We start from the raw sequence: 9,131 nt of genomic DNA, 5'->3' as shown, positions 1-9,131 counted from the left end.
ATAGATAGATAGATAGATAGATAGATAGATAGAGATAGTGAATTATAGCGAGAGAAAATTACTGGCAGCCTAATGGAATGTTTAGTGACAAAGACTTCTGGGTAAAGGATCGGTACTCCTATTTTTCACAAGTTGTCTTATGTTTAATTATACCAGAACATGAAAGCAAAAACAGTACAGCCCAGGAGCCAGAACAGAATATTGGATGAAGAGATGCAATAAAAATCTTGTTGTTGTTAGATGCTGTCGAGTCATCTCCACTGAGAGTGACTCTATGCACAGCAGAACGAAACACTGCCCAATCCTGTGCCAGCCTCACGATCATTGCTATACCTGAGACCACCATTGCAGCCACTGTGTTAATTCACCTTGTTGAGAGCCTTTCCCTTCTTTGTTGACTCTCCACTTTACCAAGAATGATATCCTTCTCCAGGGAGTAGTTCCTTCTGACAACATGACCAAAGTAGGTGAGACAAAGTCTGGCCATTCTCATTTCCAAGGAGCATTCCAGCTGCACATTTTTGAGGACAGATTTGTTAGTCCTTTTAGCAGACCATGGCACTCTAAGCATTCTTCTCCAGCACCACAAATCAAAAGCATCAACTTTTCTTCAGTCTTCCTTATTCATTGTCCAGCTCTCACGTCCATAAGAGATGATTGAAAATACCATGGCTTGGGTTAGGCACACCTTAGTCTTAAAGGACATAACCTTGCTCTTCATCACTTGAAAGAGGTCTTTTGCAACAGATTTGCCCAAAGCAATACGTCATCTGATGTCTTAACTGCACTTCCAGTGGTGTTAATAGTAGAACCAAGTAATATGAAGTGCTTGACAACTTCAATCTTTTCTCCATTTATCATGAAGCTGTTTATTGGATCAGTTGTGAGGATTTTTGTTTTCTTTGTATTGAGGTGTAATCCATACTGGAGACTGCAGTCATTAATCTTCATCAGTAAGTGCTTCAAGCCATCTTCACTTTCAAGAAGTGAAGTTGTGTCATCTACGTATCGCAGGTTGTTATTGAGTCTTCCTCCAATCCTGATGCTACATTCTCCTTCATATAATCCAGCTTCTCAGATTATTTGCTCAATATATTTGATAGTTGGAGTTGTGTGTCAAAATGGCTGGATCACAATTCTGAGTGGTTTAAGCAGTTGTGAGGTAGGTTATTCCCATGATGATATCAAATGTGTATGTTTTGAGCAGCCAACCCATTGGAAGAGAATTTTCCTAGGGGTGTGGCCTGCTTCCAATATATTTATGAGAAAATGAGACACTCTTCTGTGGATCTGGATCCTGTTGTGCTGCCTGAAACTATCTGTGAGCAAATAATACTCCATTCGGCCTGGTGATCTTGGAGTCATCATTCATTTGAGTCAGCAGCAGGTATACTGCCTCCCAACCTTGAGCTCCTCAGCCCTTGCAGCGTGTCAGTTGGTAAAAGCCTCCAGCTTGGCATTTGATCCAAGAACTTGGGATTTGCCAGCTTGATTTACAATCAAGTGTTCTGGAATTACCACTCTTCTCAATGTTGTCTACAATTTGTTATGATCCACACAATCGAATGCTTTTGCATAGTCAATAAAACATAAGTAAACATCTTTCTGGTATCCTTTGCTCTCAGCTAAGAACCATTTGACACCAGCAATGTTATCCTTTTTTCCATATCCTCTTCTGAATCCAGCTTGCATTTCTGGAAGCTCTCTTTCAATATACTGTTGCAATCATTTTTGAATGATCTTCAGTAAGATTTTACTTGCATGTGATATTAATGATATTGTTTGATAATTTCCACATTCTGTAGGATCACTTTTCTTTGGAATGGGAACAATTATGGATCTCTTCCAGACAGGTGGCCAGGTAGCTGTCTTCCAAATCTCTTGGCATAGCCAAGTGAGTGCCTCCAGTGGGGCATCCATTTGTTGAAACATCTCAGTGGGTATTATGTCAATTCCTGGAGCCTTGTTTTTAGCCAGTTCTTTCAGTGCATCTTCAACTTCTTCCTTCAATACCATTGGTTCTTGATCATATGCCACCTCCTGAAATGGATGAACATAGACCAATTCTGGAGATCACATGATTGCAAGACCAACAACTTATTCATTGCAAATACCTTTTACTTATTTGTTGCAAACACCTTTTTTCAACAACATAAGCAATGACTATACATGTGGACTTCAGTAGATGGAATACAAAGAAAACAGATTGACTACATCAGTGGCAAGAGGTGATGGAGAAGTTCAATATCTTCAACCAAAACAAGGCCAGAAGCTGATTGTGGAACAGACCATAAACTCATATGCAAGTTCAAGTTCACAAAAATATGACCTTGATAATATCCTTCCTGAATGTAGAGACCATTTAAAGAATAGATTTGATGCATTGAACACCCATGACCAAAAAACAGAGGAATTGTGGGATGACATCAAAAAATCATCCAGGAAGAAAGCAAGAGGTTATTAAAAAGATGAAAAAGGAAGAAAAGACCAAAATGGATGTCAAAAGACACACTGAAACTTGCCTGTGAACAGACAATAGCTAAAACAAAAGGAAGAAATGGCAAGATAAAAAAGGTGAACAGAAGATTTCAAAGAGCATCTTTAGCAGACAAGTCAATTACTATAATGTAATGTGCAAAGACTTTGAGTTAGAAAACCAAAAGGGAAGAACACACTCAGCATTTCTCAAGCTGAAAGAACTGAGGAAACAATTCAAGCCTTGAGTTGCAGTATTGAAAGATTCCATGGGCAATATATTAAATGGTGCAGGAAACATCAAAAGAAGGTGGAAGGAATACACAGAATCACTGTACCAAAAAGAATTGGTCAATGTTCATCCATTTCAGCAGGTGACATATGTTCAATAACTAATTTTACCGAAGGGAGAAATTGAAGGTACACTGAAGGAATTGGCAAAGAACAAACCTCCAAGAATTTAAAAAATACCCATTGAGATGTTTCAATAAACAGATGCCCCACTGGAGCAAATATGATCCATATTTGTACCTATTCCAAAGAAACATGATCCCACAGAATGTGGAAAATTATCAACCAATATCATTAACATCGGACACTACATGGTTTAAAATCAAGAAGGGAGTGCACACATGCAAGTAAAATCTTACTGGAGATAATTCAAAAATGGTAGCAGCAGTATTTTGACAGAGAGCTTCCAGAAATGCAAGCTGGATTCAGAAAAGGATTTGGAATGAGGGATATCATTGCTGATGTCAGATGGATATTAACTGAAAGCAAATAATACCAGAAAGATGTTTATTTATGTTTCATTAACTATCCAAAACCATTCGATTATGTGAATAATAACAAATTGTGGATAACATTGAGAAGAATGGGAATACCAGAACACTTAATTGTGCTCATGAGGCACCTGTATCTAGATCAGGAGGCTGTCGTTTGAACAGAACAAGGGGATACTGCATGGTTCAAAATCATGAAGGGAGTGTCAAGTTTGTATCCTTTCACCATACTTATTCAATATGTATGCTGAACAAATATTCTAAGAATCTGAACTGTATGAATATAGCCTTGGGATTGGACAAAGAACCATTAACAACCTGCAGTATTCAGATAACACACCATTGTTGGCTGAGTGTGAGGATGACTTGAAGCACCTACAGATAAAAATCAATGACCACAGTCTTCAGTATGGATTACACCTCAACAAAAGGAAAACAACAATCCTCACAACTGGACCAACAAGTAACATCATGATAAATGGAATAAGGATTGATGTAAGGGATTTCATTTTACTTGGATCCACAACCAGGACCATGGAAGTTGCAGTCAAGAAATTAGAAGTCATATTGCAGTTGGCAAATCTGTTGTAAGAGAGTCTTTAAATTATTGCTTGAACAATTTTCTCTTAGAAAGATCAGCACAAGGCCAGTCTCCGTGAAGCAGAGGTTAAAGATGTCCCAAATGGCCAAGTTACCATGCCATTTCATTATCTCAGACATTAACTTCTTCTTCTCCTAGTAATCTCCCTCCTGTATTAGGGTTCAGTATTTCACTGTAACATCTTACAGAACTCATATACATCCAAGGGGTTGTCTCATGTAGTGGTGTTGGAGGCTGGGAGGCTGGCAGGCTGGTAAGTCCCAGGTCTGTAAGTAGGTCTGGAGCATCCTCCCAATTCTCAGGGTTTCACAAACCTAAATCAGCAGATCATGTGGTGGTTACATATCAAATCCAGGGGTGAGATGATGATGAGCCAAAACACATGACCAGAGCAAGAGGGAGAGTGAACCTTCCCAGAAGATTCCTATGTATATACCCTCAAGGAAGCTAAGGTGGTGATTTGAGTTACCCCCTCCAGCAAGTCAGGACTCAAGATATATGTCACCTGTTTTGGTTACCTTGTGCTGCTCCAACAAAAATACCCCCAAGTGGATGACTTCAGCAATCAGAAGTTTAAAAGCAGCTACTCAGTTGCTCATGGCAAATTCCACCACAGAGTTGATTGTCAGTCATTACAGGGAATAACTACTACCAGCTTCACAGCTAAGTTGACACACAATCTTAACTACTATACCACCCCAAACAGGCATCAATAATAGGATTTACAATACATCACAAAATGGAGGACAATGGCTAGAAGGGCCACATCAAGCAATTCACCACAACTATTAAGAACAAAGATGTCACTTTGAAAACTAAGGTGCTCCTAACCCAAACATGGTATATTCAGTTGTCCCACATGCATGTGAAAGCTGGACAACGAGTAAGGAAAACTGAAGAAGAGTTAATGCCTTTGAATTGGGGTGTTGGCAAAGAATCCTGAAAATACCATGGACTGCCAGAGAATGAACATAAATGTCCTGGAAGGAGTATAACCAGGATGCTCCTTGGAAGCAAGAATGGCCAGACTTCACCTCCCCTACTTTGGTTGCCAGATGAGATACCTTTCCCTGGAGAAGGATATCATGCTCGGTAAAGTAAAGGGTCAGCCAAAAAGGGGAAGACCTTCAGTGAGATGGCTAGACATGGTGGCTGCAACAATGGGCTCAAGCATCACAAGAATTGTGAGTATGGCACAGGACTGAGCACTGTTTCATTCTGTTATACATAGAGTTGCTATGAGTCAGAGCTGACTTAACAACATTATTGTTATTATTATTACTCTAGTAAAAATAGAACAGAGTGACAGTGAGTCAAATCTGTTATACACCAATGGACGGTGTATGTACATAGTGACTTGTGTAGTATAAATCTGAACTTAAAGCAATGAACTTCTACTTTTATCAACACTGAATAAGCCAATGTGATAAGTCAGAAAATTAAATAAGGATGGTGAGGATGGCCAGTTTCACTGATCTCTAATTGTCATCATGGCTAGTGAAACAATGTTGGCAGCTGTGTTTTAATTAGCCCACCCTGGTGCAGATAAGCAGCATTCCTGCTATTTGGCAGGTCACAACTGCCTGGCAATGGCAAGATGGATACTGGTCCTGTCCATCTTGCCAAAGCTATCTAAAGATCCCTATAGCAACCTATGCCTTTTCCTGATACCCACCAGATAGCTGGTGTACCAGATCATATGGCAGTTGTGGGTCTTGAGTAAGCCTTTAGGCCTGAAAGAATATACAACATCACTGGTGGTATAGACTGTCCAGAGTTCTCACGGAAACCATATGTAGTCATCACCACATGACACCTGTGGACCACTTTGGTAGCACCAACATTTTCAGCATCAAGAAAATCCTCTTCCTGGTGTTAGGATGAGGCAGACTCCCTGCTGAAGCAGAACTACGCAAACTTCACCACAGACCTATAAGCAATCCTGGAGGTAGTGTCAGCCCACAGGCAGACACTGCTCTTCAGTGCTGTGGTAACCAACAAGCTCAGGGAGCTGCAGAGTCTAGCTACCAACCAGACCCTGACCAGTCATAGGGGTAAGGGTGTCCTGAGGCTGTATAGTTACATATGTCTTGTGCAAGAGGGCTCAATAAATGCATCTTTTGTCCTCCCTAAAAACAAAATAAAATAGAAAAGAAGGAAGGAGGAAAAAAGGAAAGAAAGGAAAGGGGAAAATAAGCATAAATTTTAGAAAAAAAAATTACAATCATCTATTCAAAATCAACATGATTGTTAATATACAAAATCTAAAGCAATCTACAAAAGTAAAAATTTATCAGAGTCATAGGATATAAAGTCAGTGTATCAAAATCAAGTTTTGTATTTACTAGCTGCAATTCAGAAGAGGAGTAGAACAAGAAATATCATTGCTGATGTCAGATGAATCTTGACTGAAAGAGGATACCAGAGAGCTGTTTCCCTGTGTTTTAACAACTATGCAAAGACATTAGACTGTGTGAACCATAACAAATTATGGATAACATTGTAAAGACTGGGAATTCTCATTGTGCTCATGTGGAAGCTACCTAAACCAAGAGGCAGTCATTCAAACAGAACAAGGGGATACTGTGTAGTTTAAAGTCAGGAAAGTTGTTTGCTAGAATTCTATCCTTTCACCATACTTATTAAATCTGTATGTTGAGCAATAATCTGAGAAGCTGGACTTTATAAAGGACTTCTTTATAAAGAAGAATGTGGGATCAGGATTCATGGAAGACTCATAACTTGTGGAATGCAGAAGATACACCCTTGCTAGCTGAAAACAAGAGAACTTGAAGCACTTATTCATGACTATCACAGACTACAGCCTTCAGTATGAATTACGCTTCAACATAAAGAGAACAAAAGTCCTCATAACTGGACGAATAGGCAACATCATGATGAATAGAGAAAGGATTGAAGTTGTCAAGGATTTAATTTTACTTAGATCCACAACAAGCACTAATGGAATAGCAATCAAGAAATCAAAGAACAAATTGCATATGAGAAATATTCTGCAAAAGTCCTCTTTAAAGTGTCCAAAAGCAAAGAGGGCACTTTTAGGACGAAGATGTGCCTGACTCAAACCATGGAATTTTGGTTTTGGTTAAGAATATTTAAGCCAGAAGAAAAAAATCTGGTTTTGAAGAAGTACTACCAAAATGTTCCTTAGAAATGAGAACGGCCAGACCATCTTTCATAGTTTGATCATGTTATCAGGAAGAACCAGTCCCTGGAGAAGGAGATCATGCTTGGTGGAGTAGAGGGCCAGCAAAAAGGGGAAAGACCCTCAAGATCATGAATGACACAGTGGCTACAACAATGGGCTCAAGCATAGCAAAGATTGTGAGTATGGTGTAGGACCAGGCATTGTTTTGTTCTGTTATACATATGGTCGCTACAAGTTAGAACCAACTCAACAGCACCTAATAGGAAAAGTACCTGAAATCAATTATAAAATAAAATCTAAAATATAATTTCACTTAAAGTAAAATACTATGTATAATACTTAAGAATATACTTAACTAAAGATAGCCAAGATAGCTACCACAAAAGCACAAGTGCCTGATGAAAGAAACTAATGAAAGCCTAAGGAAATACAGATATATAGCATATCCATGAATTGCAAATTGCAATATTGTTAAAAATGTCAGTTCCCCAAAAATTGATCTATAGATTGAGCACAATTCCAATGAATATATGTTTATATACTAGTGTAAAAACAGACAAATAAATATCTAATACAGAATGGAAAGTCTAGAAATGATGTCTAACTAAAAGAGAAATCAAGTTTAAAAACAGGAAAGTCCTTTCAACAAAATGCTATGGACCAACTAGATAAATATATGGAAAGACAATTGAATCTTGAGTCACTACCTTGCACCATGCTCATAAATTAATTTGAAGTTGTTGTTCTTAGGTGCTGTTGAGTCAGTTTCAACTTGCAGTGACAACAGAACAAAACAGAGCCTGGTCATGCACTATCCTCACAATTGTTGCCATGCGTGAGCCCATTGTCACAGTTGCTGTGTCAATCCATCTCATTGAGGGTCTTCCCCTTTTTCACTGACCCTCTATTTTAACCTACATGATATCCTTCTCCAGGCCCTGGAGGTTAATCATAACTAAATATAAAAGCTAAATCTTCAAGATTTGCAGAATAAAACAAAGAAATATATCTTTGTATATCATGGGTAGGCTAAGATTTATTAGACATCAAAAGTAATTAAACTTAATCAAAATTAAAAACATCTGCTTATCAAAAGATACCATTAAAAAAATGAAAGGCAAGGGACAGACTTAGAAAAAATATTCATAAAACAGATCTGACAAACCCACGTAGCCAGAATACAGATATATCCTGTATCTCAATTATAAGATGACAAACTACTCAATAAAAAGGAAGAAGAAAATATTTGAACAGATACTTTATAATGAAGGGTATGTGAGTGGTCAATAAATGCAAAACAAAACAAACTCACCGTCTTTGGGTCAGTTCCAAGTGGCCAATAAGCGCAAAGTGCTTAATATCATTATACTTACTCCCTGCTTATCGACTATCTCATTATTCAACATTTCACATTTACAACAATAGTAAAAATTACTCTCTGACTGTTGTGCACATTAATGACATTTAACAGTAATGAACACCAATGTGCAAGGTGAGAGTAACACTGTCTTTGATTGTTAAGGTTATGTATCAACTTGGCTGGACCATGATTCTCAGTTGTTTGGCAGTTATGTAGTGATGTTGTCATCTTCCATTTGTGATCTGATGTGATCACCCTCTATTTGTGCATTACACCAATTTTCACATAATGACCTGGTCTTTGGAACCTATGTAGATAAATGAGAAGTGTGTGTGTTCATCAGGAAAGTGCAAGTTAAAACCACAATGAGATTAATACTACTTCATACCAAGTAAACAAACAAACAAAAAATGTGGTAGAGTTAATTTCTACTCATAGGTATCCTATATTCGCCGCTTCAACTCATAGCAACCTCTCCCTGGGTTTCTGAGGCCGTATATGGAAGTAGATATTGCCCCATAGGGTTTCCAAAGCTAATATCTTTATGGAAGCAGACTGCTCCATCTTTCTCCCATGGAGCAGCTGGTGGGTTTGAACCACTGACCTTTTGGTTAGCAGCCAAACACTTAACCACTGTCTCACCAGGGCTAAGTGCCTAAAATCAAAATAAGAAAAGCTGGAAAAACAGTGAAGCAACTTGAATTCTTATGCATTGCTGGTTTGAATATAATATTACACGACCATTTT

The sequence above is a fragment of the Orycteropus afer genome, unplaced genomic scaffold (genome assembly GCF_000298275.1).
Source record: "Orycteropus afer afer isolate SDZICR_OR568_19922 unplaced genomic scaffold, OryAfe1.0 scaffold00105, whole genome shotgun sequence".
NCBI lineage: Eukaryota > Metazoa > Chordata > Mammalia > Tubulidentata > Orycteropodidae > Orycteropus > Orycteropus afer.
Note: the sequence above shows the minus strand (reverse complement) of the source record.